Here is a 26,434-nt window from a genome sequence, read left to right as displayed (position 1 = left end):
CTTCCATTCTTAACCAGAGTAGTTCTAGGTTTATATATTTTATATATATATAGTGCCATATATCATGGAAGGGAGGAAAAAGGATAGAGGAGGTGGAAGAAAGGAAAAGAACTGACTGCTTTTCCAAAGCCTGAAAGCCATCAGCCTGTATAACATCCAAGATTGGCAACCTTCTTTAGGATCTAGCCTCTGACCAGCTCACCAGTCTCATCCCTTAAAATTCTTCTGCCTTTTAATTTATGCTCCATCACATTCATCTAGCCACTTACTTAATAAAAGAAAGATGGGGTTTCACTGTGCTACTGCCCTCAGAAGAATATTTAATTTGAATTAGACCAGTTCTAATTTTGTTTCTTCTCAGACTCATGAATATGCTTTACGTTGCACAGTTGTTTCATAGAATCGAGATACTGAATCGTAATTTTCAGTTTTTCATGCTCATTTCCAGGAGGTTGGCTTTTTTCCCTTGCTATTCAAAGCGATCCTATCCCTTTCATCAGTATGGCAGGTGGCCCTATAAAATTGAACAGCTGTGAATCTTTCTAAGAGACCCTTCGGGGATGAGTTGAGAGCCACATTTGACCTGTTTATGTTTGGGAAGTTGTGTGTATGTGTGTGTGTTTTTCTTCAAAATCCTCTTCCCGGATTACTTTAAAAATGGACCATACAACTCTACCCACTAACTATGCAAGTATTTCCCAGTCAGGAAACTCAGCTGAGTGGGAAGCTGAATCTAAAATTAAAGTAGCTTCCATTTGCTTAAGTGTCATTCTCAACGTAATATACTTTTCCAAAAAAGCATTCATTAATATGCATTTTAAGACTTAATTTAGAAACAGAGTCTGTCATTGATCACCTCCCTGTTTACATTTTAGCAGTCTGCTGAGAGTGCACTGTTAGACTCCCTTACAAGCTGCTTTTCCTTCTCCCTTCTCTCTTTATTAGCCTCAACACCTTCCTCTAGGATCTTTATTAAAAAGATCAAGAAGAGAGGTTTTAGATTTCATAAATATTGCAGCAGTTCCATGCTCTTTGGAGAGTGGCTTCTTTAGATCGAAATGACTTCCAATGGGGCCAGAGAGTGTTTTGAAGCCAACAAGCCAGAAAGAATAAAACTAAAAGCTCTCCTCAATAAACACACCAACACATTAGTGCGTGGGCCAGATAAATCAGTGTGATCATGTAAGAGACACTCAGTTCTTTAAAAACTAGATTTTCTACAAAATCCTAAAGTTAAACACACTGGAGCCCCTGACCTGTGCAACTCCTGATGACTGGGATAATTTTGTTAAAAAGCTAAAGGGAATTCTGTTAACCTTTAAAAAAAAAATTGATTGCCCCGTCATAAGTCTCTGGTGAGGAAATTTTTCATTGTGCTGAAGTCTGTATGTTTTGGAAAAGCTGACTGTTTTTTGTTTGTTTTTTTTTTTAAGTTCACTCAGCCTCAAATATTGTGTGCATATTCTAAGATATTCTATGTGTTTGGTTTCTTGCTAGGAGTGTGAGAAAGGAAGTCATGAATAAGAAGCGATGCAATAAATGGTTAAGAACACTACTATATTGGTAGCTTATAATTTGTATCTAAGATTTGTAATTGGGCCATTCAGCTGATTTTTAGTATGTTACAGAGTTAAAAAATGAATTAAAGTGTGGGAGGCAGGAAGCCTGTTCAAACCATTTGGAGGCCTGGATAACTCTTTTACAAGAAACTGCTACAAATTACTTAACATTTTGTTCTGTAATATGAAGGTTAAATCTAGGGCTTGAAGTGTGGGGTTGGTGAATGAGATGGAACAGAGAAAAATTTGTATGGAGCTACTTCCCACTTTGTGCTGCAGATCCTATACTTGTAAAGTATGGTTTTTTGAAAACACAAATGGAGAATAGAACAGAAGTGCACCAATGTAGTTAGCTCTTACTCTGATGTTGGGAGAAGAATTAAAAATAGCAAAACAACATCCCAAGTATCACTTCCCCTTTATAGCTTCTACCTCAACCCCTGAGTAAAATAAGCAGAATTTTTTTGGCGCCATCACACTTGAACGAGACGGGGGGTTGCATATCATCTTCTTAACTGGCCTTCTAGCGGTAAGACCCCCTGATTTCCAGTTATTGTAATACTTGTTGCAATTTAGAATAATTAGAATCACCTGCTTAGCTTTGAAAGCCCACTGATGCCCTGACTCACCAATTAAATCAGAAATTAGGGGAGAGACCTAGGCAAACCCCCCATGTGATTCTAATGTGTGGCCACGGTGGAGAATCACTGTCCTGACTAATATTTTATAAACACTGAAGCCGGGCATTATCCTTAATCCCTACTTTTATCATGGACCCAATCTTTTCTAGCTTTTCATTGGTTTTTGAATGAAATCTAAATTCTGTCCAGTCTTTAAGCATGTTTATTATCTCATGATTTTGTAACACTCTACAGCTCACATTATCTGTTCCAAGCATACAGGTCTTACAACCTACTTATGCTTATCCCAGTCCATCTTGCCCTTACTCTTGATTATCCTTACCTGTATAAATAGCTGTCTCCTGTCTACTTTACGTCATGAAATCCCATCCAACATCAACCACATCTCTGTCCCCTCTCTGATAAATTCCCAGTTGTAGTTTTTACTGTACAAGCTAGCACCAATCTCAAATTGCCTATTTGAATGAAGTACTCATGGAATTTTTTAAGGTAAAGATTTATTGAATGTCCACAGTATTTCCCTGTATCAGGCCACTTCTGTTCTTTAAGAAAGGTTATACTTTGTTAATGAAAAACAAACCAAAAGTCTCAGTAGAACAAATGAGAGTTTGTTTCTAACTCATGGAAACTTTGTTACAGTTTTTCCATGCAGTGACTCAGTAATTCTAGTGTTCTCATTTCATCCCTCTGCCCTCCCAAGACAAAGCCATCACGTTTACCAAAGGGAAAACACTAGTGGTGTCAAACTCCTTAAATGATTTGGTCTGGATGTGACTCATGACACTTCTGGTAAATCAATGCAAGAAATAGTCACATGATCCTGCCTAGCTGCCGGGAGAGAAGGGAAATATAAGCAAGAATGTGATGTGTAGAGTGAACATAAATATCTCTGCTGCACATTTTCTTTCCTTTTTTTAAAAAAAAAGAAATTATTTGTTTATTTGTTTATTTGATACAGAGAGCTTGCGAAGGGTAAAGGGAGAAAGAGAATCTCAAGCAGGCTCCAACCCTATCAGTGCAGAGCTTGATGAAGGGCCCGGTCTCACATATGGTGAGATCACAACCTGAGTCGGAATCAAAAGTTGCATACTTAACCAGTTCAGTCCTCCAGGGGCCCCTTCTGCTGCACATTATCAAATGTGTGAGCTCATCTATCTTTTGCTACAACTGTACAATGTTAAGAGGTATATTTTAATCTCTGTTATTTTATAATTAACTATTACTATTATTATTATATTTATAGATGAGGGTAGGTGAAATGACTTCTCTACCATCACCCAACTGGATGTAGGACTCATAATCCATAGACTGTCAACTCCTTGAAGGTAGATGCCACATAGTGTCTTCATTCACAAGTAGATATGATGGTTGTTTTTCTATTTGATTAAAATTGGATGGATTTTACTTAAAATTCAAGTATTTATTGGCATTTATTCTTTATTGTGCCTCAGACATTGCAAGATAGAAAAATAGCAGCTCATGAATGAATGATTATATTTAATTATATTTACTTAGGAGGCCTTCACTACTTGGGATTTGAGTTCCATCAATGAGCATCAGTTAGAGGTTGTAGGTACAGGAAAGACACACGTGGTAGGTGAAGAAGAGAGGATGAGAGTGTTCAAGAAAAGGCACAAAAAGCTGACATTCATACTTGTGTGTAGAGATCATATGGACTATTTCAGCAGTTTTTATATGGCCTTGAAATGTCAGTACATAACCACTGAGAATTTATTGTCAATTTGCAAGAAAATAAAGCAAACAAAAAACAAAATGCTTTCCAGGTAGAGCTAAAACCCAGAGCTGTGATTCACCAAACCTTAGAATATGTCTCATGGTCGATTATGGAGTGTTTTGCTTGTGGCACTGACTCATCTGTCTGAACAATCAACATGCAGAGGAGACAGAATCAGGGAGGCACTGATTGGATGATCCGGAGTCTTGTCAAAACTCATGATGTGACAGTGGCAAAGGGATCTGAGAATTTTCAGATTTTTCCTGAGTTTACTCTGATGGTGGCTGCCAGGAAGCCAAATTGCTATTGAACTGCTGATCTGTAGCAATGCCCCTGCTCTCAGACAGTGGTGAAAACAATCAAAGTAAGGAAGGCAATCTGCTGTAGAAGAAAGAACATGGGTATTAAACAGCCCACACAACCTTGGCTTGAATCCAGGCTCTTTTATGTTTTAGCTGTGTGAGTTTGGAGAAGTTAACTAACCTCTTTGAACCTTATTTTTTTCTTCCGTAGAATAGGATAACAATATGTATTTTACAATAATTACTAGAGGACCAGAGATAATAAACCTAAAACATTGTTTCTATGTGACATACTTACAAAACTTTTTTTTCTTTGAGTCAATAGTTCTAACTCTAAAAATAATATCCCTCTGGGGTGCCTGTGTGGCTCAGTCTGTTGAGCTCAGTCTGTTGAGCATCTGACTTTGGCTCAGATCATGATCTCATGGTTCACGAGTTCTAGCCCTGCGTTAGGCTCTGTGCTGTCAGCACAGAAGCCTGAAGCCTGCCTCAGACTCTGTGTATCCCTCTCTCTTTGCCCTTACCCCACTCATACCCTGTCTATCTCTCTCTCATAAATAAATAAAATATTAAATAAAATAAAATAAAAATAATATCCCTTCTTGATTTGCCAATTGTCAATCATATCTGAGTTGAGAGTAATAGTATCAAGAACTAGTAAATATAAAATGGAATATCTAGTCTAACATAATATTCTAAGATAATTGGGTTGTAAGTCTCTATAAAACCTCTATCAGCAAGGCCTGACATTATTTTTTGATCCTAAGACATCTGTTTTATGTGTTTTATACATATGTATGCCCATCTACTTCTTATGCCTGTAATTCATTGTACACAAACCACAGAATTCCTATGGCTTAACAGCAGACATCTGTATATCTAATCAGGAATTACATATAATCAGGCATTCAGTGACTCAATTTGAGCCAATACTCAATTGTATCTGTCTTTTACATTCACTTATTCATTCATTCATTCATTCAATGAATATATAATGAGTGCTAGATAGTATTTTAGGCCCTTGGTATATCTATGTTTCAACAAACAAAACAGACAAAAGTTTCTAAATGTATGGAGATTACAAAGCATTTCAGTGGGGAAAGAAAACTCAGACAATAGATAATAAACATGGTAATAAAAATATTATATGTTAGATGGCAATTGAGAATTGTAAAAAAATAAGGGGGCAAAATATATAAAAAAGAGAATTGAGAGTGCCCAGGGAATTGTGGTGGAGAGGGTTGACTTCAGAATAAAATAGAGTTTTCAGGAATCAGCTCCTGAGAAGGGAATACTTCAGCAGTCTCCAGAAAGAAAGAGGGCTAGCCATGCAATGTACTAGAAGGAGAGTTCCAGGCTGACGGAACAGCAGGGCTGCCACATTCTCAGCAGAGCAAAGCCTAGTCTGACTAGATGGGATGGGGGGGGGGGTGAGGGGGTCAGGCTAGTGTGAGATTATAAAGGTAAACCAGGCAAGGTGGCAAATGATAAAGGGCTCAGTGATTGTAAGGAATTTCCCCCACCTATTTATTAGGAAAAGGCAGGTAGATTACAAATACATAAAATGTGACAATGTGATAATAATAATGAAACATTCAAGGAGAATAACACATTGGAAAAAAAATTGAAGAATCAAGCAAATCACACTGTTTTTCACCGTAAACTACAGTATGTTTCATCTTAGAGGAAAAAACTTTAACATGAAAAGGTTAACGCTCCTTGGCAACGACTATACTGGACATTATGTGTTAGGACATTAGACTCAGTCTCTGTGCTTTTGAGAAAGGAAGCTTTATAGTTCTTATACCTACATTTTTAAATGTTAATAATCACTCTACATTTTAAAAAGGGATTCCTAAAGCAGTCTGTTTCTATTGTTTTTAAAATTCTGCTGTGTTTTAAAGTGTATTTCCTCATAGTCAGTACTCAATGGAAATAAGGAACAGCTGGTCAACATCTTGCACATCACAATCTATCATGTGAGTAATAATTATTATTAATTTACCTGGAAGATGTCTCTTTTCCAAGATAAAATATACTATTCCTTTAATCTACTCTCATAAATCATCTTTTGTATCATTTTAATTCTTTGGGATTACAATTGCTGTCTAAATGTAATATTTTCTACCTGATTAATACTAAATTTCTTCTAATTTACACCAAATCAGATTAAAAATTATTCTCATAAAGAATGATCTGATAAATTATATGATAAACTTATGCTAAAATTCCTGGCTACTGGGGAAAGAAAATTTTGAACCTGTTTTCAGTATTGCCTAAGTGTTACAGAAGATAGATTAATTCTTATAACTTATCTTGTTGTATTAAGATAGTCAAAGACACACGATATGTGTTGGTTATTTTTACTGCGTCATTAACTAATAAATGGAAAATTTCATAAATGCAACATAAAAGAGCTTTATTATTCCCAGGCTTAACTATAAGTTCATTAGTCTCTCATCTAATCTCTGGGACAAAGAAGGTATTAGAAATTCATGAAGGGGTGCCTGGGTGGCTCAGTTGGTTAAGCATCTGACTTGATTTTGGCTCAGGTCATGATCTCAAGATTTGTGAGATCAAGCTCTGAGCCAGGATTTGTGCTGAGCATGCAGCCTTCTTGAGATTCTCTCTCTTCCCCTCTCCCTCTCTCTACTCTTCCTCCACTCTTTCTCTTTCTGTATCTCTAAAAATAAAGAAATAAACTTAAAAGAAAGAGAAATTCATGGAGAAGGAATTATAATGCTTTCAGGTACTCCTTATGGTACAGGTACTTGAGAGAAAAGAGACCTCAGAAGATATAGATAGATCAAGCCACGTATCATTCTTTTTTAAAAAAATTTTTAAATGTTTATTTATTTTTGAGGGAGAGAGAAACAGTGCAAATGGAAGAGGGGCAGAGAGAAAGGGAGTCACAGATCCAAAGCAGGCTGCAGGCTCTGTGCTGTCAGCAGGGCACAAACTCATGGACTATGAGATCATGACCTGAGCCAAAGTGGATGCTTAACCAACTGAGCCACCCAGGCACCCCAAGTCACCTATCATTCTTGAGCAAAGTGTCATGTACTGGTTACCAATCCCAGGGGAGGACTGATATTTACAAAAGAGTCATGGAGGATAACAAAGATCATCACTATGCCAACCACTAGGGACAGGTAGATGTCCAAATACTTCTGACCATTGCATCTTGGTATTCCAATCACTGAGGAAAACACAACACTGTTAGGCATTGGATGGAACAGTGCTTTACTCAAATAGAGAAAAATCAGCATTAAGAGTGCACATCAATGCCCCATTGTCAGTGTGTTTCCACATTCATTCTTCTCATGCTGGGGTGTAAGGAACTCTGTCCTCACTCCATGGAGGACAGATATAGCAGTGAGATTGGGCAGGTGTTCTGTGATGCACACACTGTAAATGAAACAAAAGAGCACACGCTGAGTATGAGAGAAAGAAGAATATTCCCACACAAGATGATAAGCCCAGCACAGCTGTGAGAATTCCTTATACTGGGAAAGGAAGTGTTTCAGGCTCAAGGCTAATTCTTTCTAAAAAGAATAATCATGGAAGAGATTGGCTCTTCAAAACATTGGCTAATGTTAAGAATGCAGTTTGGGTTTTGATTTTTCAGTTTGTTATTGGTTTGTGACACCCCTCCCCCTGCCAAATTTGGGGGGCCTAAAACAATTATTATGTATTTGCTTACAAATTTTCAATTTGATAAGGGCTCAGTGGGGGACCCAGTACATTCCAGTTCCCATCTTGATATAGTAACTCATTTTGTGGGGTTCCTAAGAAAAGAGAACCAACACTAAGGAATTGACTATACCATTTTTTTTAATCCAAAGTAGAATACTTCCATGTGAATACTGTTAATAACTGAGCTGAGAAAACCAGGACAGCCCTTTGAAAACTGGGACCTATATTCACCCTGTCTATAAAGGACCATGACATATGGGGTGGGAGGGAGAAGTACCATTTCAGTTAGGTGTCTGTGACTTTCAATACAAAGCTTTCTGGTAAACTGAACTGGGACGTTTGACCAGAGCACAAATATGCTTTTCTCTCCAAATCACCACTGACCTCCAAATCCAAAAAGTTCAGAGCACATAATTGGTGGTGGTGGGGTGGGGGGTGGATTTAATTCAGCTTTCAAGCAGGCCCTGGCTCCCTTATTGATAGGAGACATGAGACAGAAGGACAGAGAAAGAAGTTCCTGTGCTTATCTAAGAAAATATTCCTGGCCTAGCTTATCCCTCTGCCACACTACCATATGGAGAGAGAGAGAGAGAGAGAGAGAGAGAGAGAGATTCCTCTGAGAGCACTAAATTGGAATTATGCAAATCCAGGTATGTCTGATTTATTCTGTCTACCATATGGAGGGATGAGTTTTTGTTTTCTCTGAGAATTGATCTCATTCTTTCCTATTTGTAGTAAGAAAGGGAAGCAAAACATATTGAGGAGTAAAATCTAATGACACTTGGTTTAGGAGTCCCCCTGCCAACTCAATCCTTATATTTCCTGGTTATATAAGCTGCACACACACACACACACACACACACACACACACACACACACACCAATATATAGTATAGTATATATAGTATCTCTCTCTCGTGTACATACATAATTTCATTTTTTCTTACTTGATTATAATCTAAACTTCTGTGAATTACAACCAAGAATAAAGACAGTAAACCAGCCTAGTATCTTTTCCCCCTAGAAAGAGTGATGGGAGAGAAGATTTATCTTCCTTGCTCCATTCCCTTATTTTTCAGTGCTTTCTGTTGGCTTACTGGACCAAATAGCTAAGATTCTGAAGATCCAAACATGAGCTGCGTCTGTTGGCAGATGATATTAATAGAGTTATTAAAGAAAGGAAAACAAACCACAAGTGACTCTTAACAATAGAGAACAAACTGAGGGTTTATGGAGGGAGGTGGATGGGGGAATGGGCTAGATGGGTGATGGGTATTAAGGAGGGCACTTGATGTGATGAGCACTGGGGAATATATGTATGTGATGAATCACTGAATTCCACTCCTGAAACCAATATTGTACTGTTTATTAACTAAAATTTAAATTTAAAAAACCCACCAGAGTTCCAGATAAGTTTTATTCTAGGAGCTGTGAAACTTGGCATTATATTTACAGATGCTCTTGTTTATCTATGAACTAGACTCATCCAAAGGATGAACTAGGTTTCAGAATTGGTAAGAATAATAACTGAAACCTGGTTGAAATTAACTTTACTTTATCTTTACCATCAAAGTGATTTAGTGAGTCATGCCAAACACAAGGTCAAGTAACATATTTCCAGGTAATAAGATGCATCTCTCAGCTCATTTCTTGATTCTCATACCAGTTTTTAATAAAGGGGGGAATCTGTCAGATCAGAAAAACCCAACACTATAGATTCAGCCTATTTTAGCTTGTGGTAAGGATATGCCAACACTTAAGGTTCTGCCTCATCACCATGCAAGGAATGTATTGTTATGTCAGTTATGTACATCTGTAATTTCTTTCTTTTTCTATATTTACTTAATTATCCATATTTATTTCTTAATATCCATTAACTGTATTTAAGTTTTCAGGGAAGCTAGGTGGGCACAGCCACAATCCATTCAGATGTTATCACCTAAAAACTTGACTTAGCAGCTTATTATAACTAATATTAACAAAACCTATCTCCTGAAGATTCACTAGCTATTTTATTTCTCATCTCAAACTATGGCCAGTAATGTTGCCCAAGATCATCAGAGAGGGTTTTGTAAAGAGCATCACATAAATCTTGTGTTAAAAAATATAGCTACAAAATAAGGGTCTCAAACCCTCTTTTCATTATTAATTCCTAAAAGGGAAATTAAGATCCACGCCATAACATTTCCCTTCTATTATTGTCAAAGCCATGTTAACTTCCAAAATTAAATCTCTTCTCCTTGGAGGAAAGGAGTTTGTATATCATTTCTTCTTTATTTTCTTGTGCTTATTCTCAGCCAGAGAAATCCTATACAGGTGCTTGATTGCTTTCTGGTTTCTGCCAGCAAATGTAGCCTGACTTATTTCTCTTGGAAAAGGTAGGGATACATAAGAACCCTCAGAGTTCTATTAATCTAGTCTCAAATACCTTCCATTGCCAATTTTCAGTAAAGGTGTTTATAGGAAAATATCAGAGCACAACTATAACACAACTCAACTGTAGCACTTAGAAAATCATACAATTTCTTGCTAATTATAACATTATATAATCTGAGCACTAACGCCCCTATTCAGTGTTATATGTACATATATTTCAAGAACCCATCTCATATAATTAAAGTCTGCAATCTTGTTTCCTGCCATAAGCCAAAGTAGGAAGTGTACAGCCTTTTAGAAGATACTAGTGGAGGGTTTGAGATATGGGGATGTAAGGAAGAAAATAGTCATAGAAAGAAGCTCTTGGCTTCAGCTTCAACATATGTGTTAACCCATGGCGGTTGTTTAGAATTTATCTGTGGGATGAAGTTCACCTTTAAATAACACTGTTACCACTTGAGGCATAATATAGGTTTCTTATCATAGTGTATTTCCCTCCCATTCTATACAACACTGTTGTCATTCATTTTACTTATTCATATGCTATAATTACTATTTAAAAAATGTTTATATATTTATTTTGAGTGAGATAAAGCATGAGTGGGGGAGGGGGAGAGAGAGAAAGAGACAGAGGGGGAGAGAGAGAAAGAGACAGAGAGAGAGAGAGAGAGAGAGAAAGAGAGAGAGAATCCAAAGCAGGCTCTTTGCTGTCAGTGCACAGATCCCGACCTGGGACTCTATTCCAGGAACTGTGAGCTCATCACCTGAGCCGAAATCAAGAGTCATACCCTTAACCTACTGAGTCACCCAGGTGCCCCTATAATTACTATTTTTAAACACGGTCTTCTTTTAGATCAACTAAGAATAAGAAAAATAATATATTTTACTTTATATTTATTTACTCCCTTTCTGACATTCCTCCTTTCTTTATGTAGATCTGAATTTCTGACCTATATTGTTTCCCTTCTTTAAATTTAGCATTTTTTGAAGGATACTACTGCTGGCACTGAATTCCCTGTGGTTTTTCTTTTTTTGAGATAGTTTTTATTTCTGCTTCCCTTTGTAAGCATAATTATACCAGATACGGAATTCTAGGTTGGTGGTTGTTTTTCCTTTTTTTTTTTTTTAACACTACTTAGTTCACTCCACTCTCTTCTCTTTTGCATGGTTTCCAATGAGAAATTCACTGTTCTTACAGAGCCAAGGCATTCTTTTTTTCCTCTTTGGCGTCCTTCAGGATTTTATCTTTGTTTGGACCTTCTGAGGTTTAAAGATGATATGTTTAGGTGTAGTTTTTGTTTGTTTGCTTTGTTTTTATTTTTTTGAATTCTTAAAAAATTTTGCTTGGCATGTTTCACATTTCCTGATTTTGTAGTTCGGTGTCTGTCATCATGTTTAGAAAGTTCTCCATCATTATTTTATTTTATTTTTTAAAATTTTTAATGTTTTATTTATTTCTGAGAGAGAGAGAGAGAGAGCGTGAGCAGAGGAGGGTCAGAGAGAGGGAAACACAGAATCTGAAGCAGGCTCCAGGCTCTGAGCTAGCTGTCAGCACAGAGCCCTATGTGGGGCTTGAACCCACGAACTGAGAGATCATGACCTGACCCAAAGTCGGATGCTTAACCTGAGCCCCCAGGCGCCCCTTCCACCATTATTTTAAATAATTCTTCTGTTCTGTTTTCTTTTTATTTTATTTTTGGTAGTCTATTGATGCTCATGTTAATATATTTGAAAAATTTCCATAGCAGTTCCTGAAGTTTCTTTTTTTTTTTTTTTAATTTGTTTTTCTCTTTGCCTTTGGATTGTGGAGATCTCTAGTGGTACGTGTTCAAACTCATGAATTCTTTCATCAGCCACACCCAGTCCACCGAGGAGCCTGTCAAAGACATTCTTTCTGTTATAGTGGTTTTGATCGCCAACATTTGCTTTCTATTGTTCGTAGAATTTCTGTCCTTCCACTTATGTTACCCACTTTTTTCTTACATGTTGTCCATTGTTTCCCTTAGAGCCCTTAGCCTTTTAATCATACTTCCAACGTCTGTGTCATTGTCTCCTCACACTGTGTTTTTCCCTGCCTTTTTGAATATCTTGTAATGTTGTTGTTGTTGTTGAAAACCAGACTGTACTGGGTAATAAGAATTTAGGTGAATAGGGCTTTAGTGTGAAGCTTTATGTTCATCTGGCTGAAAGTTGGGCTTTTAAAAATGTTTCCTGGGGGCACCTGGGTGGCTCAGTCGGCTAAGCATCTAGCTTTGGCTCAGGTCATGATCTCACGTCTTGGGTTTGAGCCCCGTGTTGGGCTCTGTGCTGACAGCCAACTCAAAGCCTGGAGACTGTTTCAGATTCTGTGACTCCCTCTCTCTGTGACTCTCCCCTGCTCACTCTCTCTCGCTCTCTCTCTCTCTTTCTCTCTCAGAAATAAATTGAAAAAACATTAAAAATTTTTTAAAAATGTTTCCTGTAGCAGTAGACGTCAGCTTCTAATGTCCTCATTTTTGCTTCTCTTTTGAATCTGGGTTTCCCTAAGACCTTCCCTAAAGGTTTTTCCTAAAACATTTTCAAACAGAGTCTGGTTTGCTGCTCTTCTGTGATCTACTGTATTTAAGCCTGTGGGTGTATGGTGGTAAGGGATGGAGAGGGCAAATATTCCGTAATCTTATGATAAATCTGTGTTTCTGGGCTGTGACTTTTAATTGTTTCTGGTGGCATAGATTCCCCCCTTCCCCTCACTCAGATGAGACAGGAAGGCCAGTTTTAAAGCTGGAATGAGAGAGCCATTCTCACAGCCACATTAAGCCTCTGGTAAGGTTTATTTCTCTGGAGAATAGGTCTGTGTTATGGAGATTCCTCTGGGCTTATTTCACAATGATCACACTTGCCCTCCCCTTGCAAGAGCCATAAAAGAATCTTTACAATCTTTATCATGAGAACTTTGTGAAGTCCCTGGAGATAAAGCACATGAAAAAGTGGGATCCCTTCTAAGACTGAGGGCCCCCAGGAGTTTCTCATTTTCAAGCTAATCCATAGTCAGCCTTCATCAATTTCTGAAAATTACCATTTAAATTGTCTACAGTCTAGAGTTCCCAGCAGGTTCTCTTCCAGATAAGNTATTCCATGGTATAGATAAACCACATCTTCTTGATCCATTCATCTGTAGGATTCCAGATTTCAAGATGGCCTTGAGACCTCAGTACTTTGATGGGTCCAAGCAAAGACACTGATTGTCAGTCCTTGTTATTGTTTCTCCTCGTCGTAGTCGTCTTCTTCTTCTTCTTCTTCAGGATGAGTGACAACTTCTAACCTCTGGAAAGAGAGCTGAAACACAGAAGGAGCAGAAACTAGAAGTCTGGGCTGGGATTTAAACCTTGAAAGTTTAGATTTTTCCCTTATGCAATGCTTAATTATTTAAGAGAAAAATTCCATCATTAGTAAGACTTGTTTTTCCAGTTAAATTTATTTAAGCAACGTTTCCTCATATTTTTAGGTTTTTTCCCTCTTTGTTCCATAGTTACATCAGAATCACATATATAGTTCTATCAAATAAAGTGGGGACCTAGATGTAACAAGACTGAAATGGGCAAACAGTGGCTGATTTTAACATTATAGTTGAGGTTCTTTTATTTGCAAACCTGAGACATTGTAGAATCTATTTTTGCCGTGGTTCAAGTTGCTCTAGTAAACACTTCAGACACAAGACAAACAGTCAAGTACTTAAAGGAAAGGTGAATGGAATAAACAGAAAAAAATGAGAGCAGGTAGGACAGGGCTGGCCATTTACATGGGTCATTAAAGGAAGACACAATTTGACTATATCACTCCCTGGAGAGCTTCTTGGTGTGGGTTTATGAACTCTGGGAGAAGGGCCAAGTTAGTTCTAATTATATTTAGTTTAACACAGCAATTTAAATGCCTAATCTTTTTCAGTTCTTTTTGTCTTCCTCTCTCTCTCTCTTTAATTTTGAAGTGAGCTCATTTTTATTCTTTGACCTATCTACAGTGTTTGCTAAATGGTTTAATCAGCCATCACTTCTCTAGCTTTCCTGAAAAAATAATTAAGAGATTAGAATCTATTCATCCTTATGCTTTGAAAGCAAATGATATTAAAATAAAATATTAAAATAAAAACATGTTGCAACAAATATAAGCCCACCATTATTTCTGCTTGTATGTTTTTTTGCCTTTTAGGTGACTTACCTCCCGTTAAGTAAATCTTATTTTTAATTTATTTAAAAAATTGTTTTAAGTTTATTTATTTTGAGAGACAGAGCAGAGGAGGGACAGAGAGAGAAGGAGATAATCCCAGGCAGTACAGAGCCTGATGTGGGGCTTGAACTCACGAACCGTGAGATTATGACCTAAACTGAAACCAAAAGTCAGAAGTTTAACCAACTAAGCCACCCAGGAGCCCTTAAGTAAATTTTAAAAAATCAGAAAAGAAAAGAGAATAAAATAATTTGGGTTTTGGAGTTAAGGGAAACATCCTTTTCTCTATGACTATTTAGTTTTGGAGTATTTCTCCTCTTTTGTTTCTCTCTACAATGAATATTTATTTTACCAGGCTCTTTTTTTCTTTTCTCAAGATGATAAATGAGAGGCTTTTTGCTTTGGTGTTGCCTTATAAAGTGGTACATACATGCTTTCTTATGTATAATACTATATATAGTTCAGTAGTTCTTAACTTTTTTGGGGGGGGGCGGTCACAGATTCCTCTGAGAAAATAATAAAACCTGGGGAATCTTTTCACAGAAAAATGCACATATACATACAGTTTGCATATATAGTTAACTTCAAGAGATTTACAGATTCCCTAAAGGCATAATAAAGGTTTCTGTCTTATCTTAAGTTAAAAACACTCGACACCTCTTTACCTCTCACAAGTCACTTTGTTATGTGACACAGCCAGCCTACCTTCTGGAAGAAGTATCTTGTACTGTATTTTGCCCACTCTGTAACAGAAACATATTTTCTGGCTGATTCAACAATCTATTTAATCTTACGTGACACTGTTCTTTACCTATGGGCTTTATAAGGAAGACAATAGGGTTTGTTGAGAATGGACCCACTGTGTGTAATAAGAACAGCATTGCATTTACTGAGATAATGATCAATATAATAAGTTATAAAGGAAACCCAAGTAGTCTCCTATTCCCCTGTTCTAAGGGACTAATTGTAATGCTTCATCAGCATGACTAAGGAATTGGCTTTCCTATAACTGGGATCCATTGTTCTCCTTTTATGTAACCTTATTTCACTGGGTGTTTGCTTTATAACCTTATTATCAGATCTCAAGTTTTGCTTATAAATTTGTGCAAAATATAGACTTTGACAGCTGAGAATTGATTTTTGCAGAAGACGGCTTCCTTCTAATATTCTCTGCAATATTTTGATGGTAGCAGTGTGAAGTTCTGCCCCTACATCTTTTTAACTTGAGTTCACAGAGTTGCTATTAGTGCTCTTTGAATAATTATTAGCTATAGAACAAGGCATTCAGACAAGGCATCACTGTCAGGAGCAGTGGGGAGGTATGGGCCTGTCTCTGCTGGTGTGAGGATGGTTAAGAAGAAGCTGTTCCATTTCAGTGGACAAACACCAACCACATGAGCTACAGTTGAGCTTACTAAATGTTCATGGTTTGTATTTTTAAAATCTGTGAATATGCATATATACTTCTAGCATATGTCTCAATGTGTATGTATTTGTAGTATGTGTGTATGATTGTAGTCAAAGCTCTAGTCAGTTCTCTCAAGTTTGTGCAAATTCTGCTGTGATTTGAAAAATGGTTTGATGAAGACATCCACGATTTGTAAGAGGGACAATAATAAGCATGTGATTAACATGAACTAATTAAACTAAAATGTCCTAGGCTATTCTTTGCTAGACCATTATTCAATGATGTAAGGGAAATGTCATAATGCTGTTTTAATGTGGAATAGGTTTATATCAAGAAAAAGAATATTAAAGCTTTCTTTATATTCTCATGCCCCTTGTACAGTTTCTCTGTACCAAGAGATGATATAGTGATTACATAATGCTAAGAATATAGGATTTGAATTAAAAAAACAAAAACTGAAAAACTAAGAGTATAGTCTCAGGCCTACCACTTATTTCCTGTGAGACTTTTATTTCTCTCAAGATAATATCCTGTGAAGAGGAATAGTAACAGGACTTACCCTATTGGGTTGGTGGGAATTAACAGATACAATGAATGTGAAGTGATTTGCAGAGTTCTGGCATATTATATATACTTAATAAAGATAGGCTATTATTGTCGATGCTGCATTGCCTGCTTAGTTGGTAATTTTCTTCGAGGACTATTAACTGGGTTGGAGCTTCTGGATGTGAGGGACAGTTAACCTCCATAGTATAAACTCACTCTGTAAAAGGTTCAGCCCAACATCTTCATTTTCTTTTTTATTTCTATGAGAAATAGCTACTTTTGCATTTTTTGGGTGTGTGTGTGTGTGTGTTTTTGTTTTGGGAGGTATCGTATTCACTTAAGGTCTCTCTCCAATGTGTATAGCAGTCTTTACTATTTTGGTAACTATTTTCTTTGCTTGCCTTGTTAATTAAAGCAGTTTCCTGCTTAGTAATGCATATTTTACCTTGAACCTTAATTCCTTCCGCTATTGTCTCTGAAATGGATCCAATTCCCAGAGATCCTTGTCAGGATAGGTTATTGACAAACCATAAGATAACCAGGTGACTTAGTGACTGTATTCTTGCTATGCTTACAGAATTAGAGCCTGCATATATTTTTCTGCACTTTTTAAAACAGTTATCCATATTACCCAGTTTGTTGATATTTTTATCAAAGCCCTCCAAAGACATAAGCCTAGATAGGATGATGTGTTAATGTTATTAATTCTATTCCAGTTGTCTGGCTAAATTTTCTAAACAGTTTTGCTTAAAGGATGGAGACCACATTAAACCTACTTTTGAAGCATAAATATTAATATATTCTGTGGGGTGTGCTTGTACAAACTTAGTGAAGTATCAGATAAAGACCAGAATATTTCTGGTTCTCTTAGAATTTATTTTTAAGGCCAGAAAACTCTCCAAACTGTCCTACTAAGGCATGAGCTTCTGTGTTTATTTTTAGGGTATCTACCTTTGCTCTGATATTCACCCTATACCTTTCTTGTAACATCACCACCCTGTTCAGTCTACGTTATCAGTTTCAACTAAAATGATTTTCCTTACAATTCGATGTTTTCCAAGTCCCAGTTACAAAATCTCATCTAATTCTCCTTTTCTTTGTATCATGAAATGTAAAACTTTTTTCTGTATGATATGATTAGGCTATATTTTTCTATTTAATTTCATTTTAGTTTATCTCTAAAGGATATTTAAACATTGCTTTAAGAAATACAATATTTGTTACTTCTTTATAAATGACACCATCCTGGCATTTTATTCATCATTCTACTCAATATCTGCATCTTTCATGGGTTCTTTCTTGCATATAAATTAATTAATTTTCTTAAACTTTCAAGGAAAATACTGCCTCCCCAATTTTATAGATGGATGAATTGGGGAAACAGAGAAAGCCGTGCTTTCCCATGGCATTAGATAGACTAAATGTTTAGAACAGAGATTCACACTCAGGGCTACTAATCTGAAAGCCTTTGCTGGTTCTACTAGACAGCACTAAACTCATAAAAGTGAGATTTATGTGACTAGAACTCAAGTCTACAAAGTCTCAAAGGAAATGGTTGACTTTGAACATGCACTTACATTAAAATCTGCCTCTCCTATCACTGTTACTGCGTCCTGGGAGAATGCCTTTTATATGCCCAGGCACATAACAATATGGTTTCTAAATGATAGTAATGTTAAAAATAACATTTGCCAGCAGTGTCATTCCAGGAACTAATCTACGGTGTAGGGGAAATCTCTTCAGTTTGATGCTTTCTCTGCTGTGAAGAGAAAGTGCAGGGTTTAATATATCATGATGTCTCTTTTATTCATTTCTTTCAACCTTTGGTTTAGCGCTTATAAATTACCTATTAGATTTGCAAGTGATGCCTTCCTTGGTCATCAAATTGGGTAGCATGGTCTGGGAGCCTGCTGAAAGATTTTACGCAAGTTTTACATGCTGAAGAGTTCTGGTTGTAGATGTCTTTATGTATACATAAACCTTACAACCTGGCATCCTTACAGCACTGAGATTTCAGATAAAGGGCTAATTCATATGTTATGCACTGTGTTACCAAGGTTCCATTTTATATAGCAACTAATTTTGGTTGGCATAGACTTTTGAAGACATAAGATAACAATTTTACAATAAATGGTCTATTAGGGATCTTCAGAGAAACAGGACCAATTATATATATGGGGGAAATGACAGGGAGGGAGAAATATTAATTTTAAGGAACTGGCTTATGTGATTGTGGTGGTTGGCAAATCCAAACTCTGTAGTGCAAACACACAGGCTGGAGACCCAGGGAGAGTCTGAAGGCAGCGTGGAGCAGAGTCTTTCTTACTTCCAGGGACCTCAGTCTTTTTCTTGAAATTGAAGCCCTTCAATTAATTGGATGAGACCCATCCATATTATAGGGGATAATCTGCTTTATTCAAAGTGTACTGATTTATATGTTAATCACATTTCAAAATTTTCTTCATAGCAACATCTAGACTTATTTGATCAGACATTTGGGCACCCTAGCCTAGCAAGTAAATACATAAAATTAACCATTACAACTGGATTCCAACTTCTTATGTTGATTTTTTTCTGAAAAATTGGTGTCATCTAATTCCAAAGATATTGGCCTCTGAAAATTTCAAAGCCTTGTGTGTTGCATACACAAATTAATACAATTTAATATAAAATTAGTCTTTTAGACTTTAGAATTAATTTCTTTACAGCAATGAAATCTGCACTTAAATTTTGGGGAGCTAGTGATCACTATAACATAATTGAGACTTCTTGAGTGCCTGGGTTGCTGAGTTGCTTAAGCATCTGACTCTTGATTTTGGCTCAGATTATGATCTCACAGTCATGAGATTGAGCTCTGTGTCAGGCACTGAGTGTGGAGCCTGCTATTAACAATGTATCTTAACATGTACAAGAATATTTAACTGAATAATATTTTAAACTGTTCTTATTGGTCCTATGTTTAAATTCTTCTAATTTTTAACATGTTTTAATGAAATCATGACACCAGATCCTTGGGAAAAGAAGCCTCTGTCACCACCCCATGACCATTGATTTTATTATGTCAAAATGAGCCATGACAGGCTAAGTATTGCTGTATATAAAACAACTACAAAATCTCAGTGGCTTAATAAACCAAGAGTTTGTTTCTTGCTTATCTACATTTCAAATATAGGAGTTCTATTCATCATAGTTATTCAGTACCCTAGGCAAACTGAGACTCAGTTTACATGTAGACACATAACTATTGTGCCAGGAGATAAAACAAACAACACTTAAAGTGAGTTGTATATGATGCTTCTTCAAGCTTCCACCAGAGGTGAACTGTACTCCTTCTGCTCATATTTTGGTAACCAAAGCAAGTTTCAGGGCCATGTGTCCTACTGAAAAATAGGTGAGGAAGTATAATTCTACTCTGAACATGGAAGGAGGGGAACTGGAATATGGCCAGTCTTGTGATCATAATAAGCCACTGTTTCAGGTATGATTTTGTATTAGGAATGATTCAGCTTTCCATGTCTAGGAGTGGCTCATAAAGGCATTCAGTTACTTCACAGAAGAGTGAATAGGTAGGAAGTCTCTGAGTTGGTGTGGGAGCACAAGACTGTTATAAACAATCAGGTATTTTTCATATTTTTGTCCTACTAATTCCAGAATTGTGGATTTTTGTTCTTAGCTTGGCTACTTTGTGGTTTCAGGAAGACTTCTACAACTATAAACATGATATCTTCACACATCTGGCTCCCAATCACAAAAGAAGGAACATATCATCTTCCTTGATCTCTGTCTCCATTTAGTCAGGAGGATAATCCTCCCTGGAAGAACCAGGTCTGCTTTCCTAGAAGACTTTCCCTTATTTTTCAGAACCACGTCAATTGGCAATCCTGAGCTGCAAGTAAAGTTGGGAGAGTGAGCATCCAAAAGAGGGCAGAGTAACTGTAACTTGTTTAGAAGACGATTATGGCTTACCGTCTTTCTTGTTCAAGGTGCAGGGGGCATCTTGTCCCTGGAACAAAATTGTAGCTCTGTTATTTAAAAAGAAAAGAAAATGGCTATAGAGAGAACACAAGATTACCTTTCACAGAAATTAAATGAAAAAAAATCCTTCATAATTTAATAGGGAGATAATAATTTGAGGTAAATTGTAAGCAAGACAGATTGTCATGTAATCTAAAGTGGTTAAAAGGTGATGAGAGAGTCCACTAGGGTGCTCGGCCAATCAGTGAGGTAGCATCATGTGAGCCGATCTTTGAGAAACTGGTAGCATTTCAATGACAGAAAGGGCATTGCAGGTGGAAGACACTGAAGGCAAACAGCCAGGAAAATGATGATGCTGGGATGTGAGAGTGGGATTAAATAATGTAGAGTCATTAATGTCAGACAAGAGCTTGGGCTCTTTAAGGAGCCTTACAGATTTGGAGCCTTGCGATGTGGTGGTTAAGAACAGTTGCTCTAGACTTAGCCAATCTCAGTTCAATCTGAGTTCTACCACCAGCTTTTTGTGAAATGGTGAGTATACTCCCTAACTTCTTTCAGTCTCCATTTTGTCATCTGTAATAATAAGGAATAATAAAAACTACCTATCTATATTAGTTAGGGTATGCTAAACAGCTGAAATAAATAGATGCAAAAATGTAATGGCTGAAATAAAATGCAACTTTATTTTTTACTCCTATGACAGCCCCAAGCAGGCTCTGCTTTATGCAGTCATTCACAAGCACAAGTGAAAGCAACTTCGCCATCTTCCCCAGTACTTAGCATAGTGCCTAAGTATTCAGAGTGCCTCAACAATCAAGAAATGTTCATAGTTAATGTTAGCCATAATTCTGGCTAAGAGACCAAGGGAAGGAACTTAGAAGAGATTTGAAATAAACGTAAGTCTTCTTAAAAATAAAAGAACATGTTATGTACTTATTTTGAATAGAAAAATGAGACAATTTGAACTGAAATAAGGGTTATTGTGGCAAATGCAGGTAGGGTGTTTGTGCGGGGGGATGATGGTTGTAGGATGACAGTCAGCTAGAAGACTGTTATAATGACGTTGGCAAGAAGTTACAGGATCAGAAGGAGGATGGGGAAGAAGAAGTAGAAGAGCTAATAGAGCCCACTGTTGGGGAGCCTGGGTGGCTCAGTCAGTTAAGTGTGTGACTTTGGCCCGGGTCATGATCTCACAGTTCATGGGTTCGAGCCCTGCATCAGGCTCCGTGCTGACATCTTGGAGCCTGAAGCCTGCTTTGGAATCTGTGTCTCCCTCTCCCTCCACCCCTCTGCCACTCTCTCTCTCTCTCAAAAATAAATAAATATTTAAAAAAATTAAAAACAATAGATTCCACTCTCTGAAGGTTTGGAGAGTTTGTCTTATATTTCTAGATGTCCTAAATTCAAATATATGTTTGGTGGCTACATTTGCCACTGGCAAAATCAAAGTACAGTAAAACCTTGGATTGTGAGTAACTTGTTCTGTGAATGTTCCACAAGACAAACAAACATTTCTAATAACTTTAACTTGATAATGGAGTGATGTCTTGCAATATGAGTAGTATGCGATGCCAAACTTTACATGATCACAACTGGCCCAGTGGCTCTTGAAATTTGCTTTGATATACAAGTGCTTTGGATTACAAGCATGTTTCTAGAAGGAATTATGTTTGCAAACCAGGGTTTTACTATATTTCTCTTATAATCTCAAAATAATTTTTGATAATACTTGGATTTGATGGCAAAAGATAGAATTAGAAGGGACCATAGGAGATCCCCTCGACATTAAATATGTGATTACTTATCTGTAAATCAAGCTAAAGTGATCTTGTATTAATTTTCTCTTGTGGAAGGACAGCTCGCAATTTCTTTTGTATTTTCTCCAAATGTATACCTTCAAATGATTGATATATTTATTAATTCTCTGATCAGATTTTATTTTTGTCCTCCTGGTTTTTTTTGGTTTTGTTTTGTTTTACATTTTTCTTCTTTGTTAGGTTAATTAATCCTAATTTTCTCTTATTCTAACACACACAAAAAAATGCCCAAAGCTACATATTAAACTATAAATATCCCAGAATTATGTCAGTCAATTTGCTTAGCCTTTGCCAAAAATAAAATTACAAAAATATTTATTAGAGTTTCTCATTGATAGTATTGTTTCTGTGGTCATACTTGTAATGATTAAAAATTCACTGTACTCTTCACCCAGTTTGATCCTTGATGTAACTCTCTGTGGAAACATTAATTTCAAGGACATAAAACTATCTTCTTGTTATTAATACAAAACCAAAATATACCCTATCTTTTGTCATTGGTAGTTTGGGTCCTTTTAGCCCACGCAAGTTTTTCGCTATTAAACCTGTGTGCTGGTGAGTCTTCAGTCTCATGATTCTGCTTCACTCCTGTGAACTGACGTTGTCTTGGGCTGTTTCTGTGGAAGACTTCCAATGTACTTACAGGAGACTGAATTAAACATCTCAAGTTGAATTGAAACCTAGAATAGTTGGGGAGCATAGTGGTTAAACCATACATTCCTCTAATAGGACAAGCTCATGTCATTGTTTAGACCAGTGCTTCTCAAACTTTAATGTGTGTGTTGGGGGTGACGGACAAAGGACCAGTAAGACTGAGATTCTGAATGATGATATAACTGGTCCATGGTCCACAGTGGGAGTAGTATGTAGTCCTACTATCTTGGCCTAAAGGCTACAAAACTGATGTATATTCTACTGGGGAAAGCTGTGTTGGGGATTCTGAAACTCAGTGTGTCTTAAAGGAACATTTCTGATATAATTTTTTTATGGTACATTACTTTAAATTTGTTTTTAATGTTTTTATTTAATTTTATGAGAGAGAGAGAGACAGCGTGAGCAGGGGAGGGTCAGAGAGAGAGGGAGTCACAGACTGAAACAGGCTCCAGGCTCTGAGCTGGCAGTCAGCACAGAGCCCGACGCGGGGCTCGAACCCACGAACCGCGAGATCATGACCTAAGCGAAAGTCGGACGCTCAACCGACTAAGCCACCCAGGTGCCCCTATGGTACATTACTTTAGAGGCTGTTTCTCAGAATGAAATAAGCAGAGGCTTATTTCACCAGAGATTATTATGAACCTAGGACTTACTCACCTATATAATGAACCACAAGATGTATACAGAAGAGAGCAAAAGTTTATTTGAAAGAATAAAATGTGACCTCCCAGGATCGCATCTGGAGTGTGGTTCGTAGTCTGCCAGCTTCGGGGACGGGAGGGAAAGCAAGCCTGGCAGAGGTACCCATTCCATTCCCAGTTTGCTCAGTAGCTGGCGACTGGAAGACACTCTGTGACAATGTCCAAGGCCTGAGCAGGGAGGCGTCCTTCTAGGACTCTGACACCAGCCATCTCTGCTTCTTTCTTGAAGGCATCATGGCCGCTCTCAGACCTCTGGTAAAGCCCAAGATCATTAAAAAGAGGACCAAGAAGTTCATCTATCACCAGTCAGACCGATATGTCAAAATTAAGCACAACTGGCGGAAACCCAGAGGCATTGATAATAGGGTGCACAGAAGATTCAAGGGCCAGATCTTGATGCCCAACATTGGTTACGAGAGCAACAAGAAAACAAAGCACATGCTGCCCAGTGGCTTCCAGAAGTTCCTAGTCCACAGGAGCTTGAAGTCAAGGAGCTTGAAGTGCTGCTGATGTGCAACAAATCTTACTGTGCAGAGATTGCTCACAATGTTTCCTCCAAGAACCATAAAGCCATTGTGGAAAGAGCAGCCCAGCTGGCCATCAGAGTCATGAATCCCAATTCCAGGCTGCGCAGCAAAGAAAATGAATAGACAGACGGTTTATGTGCACATCATATTTGTGTTAATAAAACCATAAAACTACAAAAAAATAAAATAAAATGTTTATTGGAACACATTTTTATTTTCCCATATAATAGGAGAAATCGTATATTTGTAAGACACATGCCCAGGGCTGAGATTCAGCTGGAACACCATCTTGGCTGTAGTGGTTATTTATGGCTGATATCTATGCATGCATATTGGTTAGGGTCATTGCCTGATACAGAGATGCCTGTGCCATACATGATATTGAACTGTTTGAATACAATCCTCAAATGTTGCCTAAGTGTAGTTCAACACAACAACGTCCTTACGTTTCTCCTGTGACTATGTGAGCTCTGCATTCTTTCACTGTTGACACTGCTGAAACAATATTACAAATCTACAAATGCTAAGATATTCTAATATATTGCCATTTATAGTCCATGGTTGCCCTTGAAATTACATAGCTCTGCTGTCTCAACGTACAAGGGCTCAGGAATCCAACATCCTGAGGTATACCAGGAGTCATTTCACCCAGCCACCTACGGAGGACATGGAGAAGGAGTAGAGAAAGGACCTATAGATATTTCCTCCTTTTGGGGCTTCAGAAACTCCACTCTTTCCCTCCGTCTCCCTTCCTCTCTCTGGACACCAACCACAATCTCCTCAATGGGTTAGGCTTTCCCCATCATAGGAGGAGAAGCTGTCTCAGGGAAGTCTGCTTTTGCTCTACAACATGGACATCTACTGAAAATGAAAATACAGATGGGACTGGCATCTGGGGAATCCAGGGAGCATCTGATATTATAGGAAAGTATCCTGACACATCTCCTTGTTATTGTTTCTCTTTCATAGGCACACTCTGTGCTTCTGTCAAGAAGAGCACCTGTTAATTCTGGCTGCTCAGTTCTCTTCAAATTTCCCTCCCATTGCTCAGATTCTGAAGCATTATTAATATTCAAATTGTTAAAAAAATAAAATTCTAGAGGCACCTGGGTGGCCCAGTCATCTAAGCATCCAACTCCTGATTTCAGCTCAAGTCATAATATCATATTTTTTGGGTTCGAGTCCCACCTTGGGCTCTGTGCTGACAGTGTGGAGCCTGCTTGGGATTCTTTGTTTCTCTGCCGCTCCCCTGTTCGCATGGTCTCTCTGTCTCTTTCTAAAAAAGGAAACTTTAGGTAAATAAATAAATAGATAAATAAAATTTCTAGGTCGGCCCTCCAACTCTGGTAATTCCTGCTAACATTTATTTGAATCGTGCTTGTTTCCTCACCGAATCTCAGGCTCCTCCCCACAACACAAATCTCATTTTATTTTATTTTCTTAAATAGTTTATTGTCAAGTTGGTTTCCATATAACACCCAGTGCTCATCCCCACAAGTGCCCTTCTACATGCGCATCACCCCCCTCCCCTCCTCCCCACTCCCATCAGCCCTCACTTTGTTCTTAGCATTCAAGAGTCTCTCGTGGTTTGCCTCCCTCCCTCTCCCCCACTATTCTTCCCCTTCTTATCCCCCATGGTCCTCCACTAAGTTCCTCCTAATCCACCTATATGTGCAAACATATGGTACCTGTACTTCTCTGCCTGACTTATTTCGCTCAGCATAACACCTTCAAGTTCCATCCATGTTGCTACACATGGCCAGATTTCATTGTTTCTCATTGCCATGTAGTATTCCACGGTATAGATAAACCACATCTTCTTGATCCATTCGTCCGTTGATGGACACTTAGGCTCTTTCCATGTTTTAGCTATTGTTGAGAGTGCTGCTATGAACATTGGGGTACATGTGCCCCTATGCATTAGCACTCCTGTATCCCTTGGGTAAATTCCTAACAGTGCTATTCCTGGGTCATGGGGGAGTTCTATTGTTAATTGTTTAAAAATTTTTTAATAGTTTATTGTCAAGTTGGTTTCCATATAACACCCAGTGCTCATCCCCACAAGTGCCCTCCTTCATGCCCATCATCCTCCACCCCCACCCCATCTGCCCTCAGTTTGTTCTCGGCATTCAAGAACGAATCTCATTTTAGAACCAGAATTATTTTCATACCTTCTTCACCGGAAGCATATGACTTTGGTATTTGCCTGCTTGGCACTTCATGCTTCAAAAAATTGTTTTTAAAATATGCAGTGAGTCCTGACTTAAGGTTGATACATCGTGGATCCTCTACCG

General features: G+C 37.7%; 1 non-coding gene and 1 pseudogene across 2 annotated transcripts in view; both read left to right on the top strand.

Moving 5' to 3' along the window:
* Window positions 1-24,263, top strand: part of LOC144237623 (large ribosomal subunit protein eL32 pseudogene) — a 72,178-nt pseudogene extending 47,915 nt beyond the window's left edge. The window contains exon 2 of the transcript XR_013336908.1: window positions 23,843-24,263. The product of XR_013336908.1 is annotated as a large ribosomal subunit protein eL32 pseudogene (transcript). The remainder of the gene's footprint in view (window positions 1-23,842) is intronic.
* Window positions 23,634-23,773, top strand: LOC144237871 (small nucleolar RNA SNORA7). Its single transcript, XR_013336953.1, has one exon. It is a non-coding gene; the product is annotated as a small nucleolar RNA SNORA7 (small nucleolar RNA).
* Window positions 24,264-26,434: the final 2,171 nt, after the last annotated feature.

This window comes from Crocuta crocuta, unplaced genomic scaffold (genome assembly GCF_008692635.1).
Source record: "Crocuta crocuta isolate KB4526 unplaced genomic scaffold, BGI_CrCroc_1.0 scaffold160, whole genome shotgun sequence".
In the NCBI taxonomy this organism is placed as follows: domain Eukaryota; kingdom Metazoa; phylum Chordata; class Mammalia; order Carnivora; family Hyaenidae; genus Crocuta; species Crocuta crocuta.
Note: the sequence above shows the minus strand (reverse complement) of the source record. Positions and strands in the feature narration are given on the sequence as shown.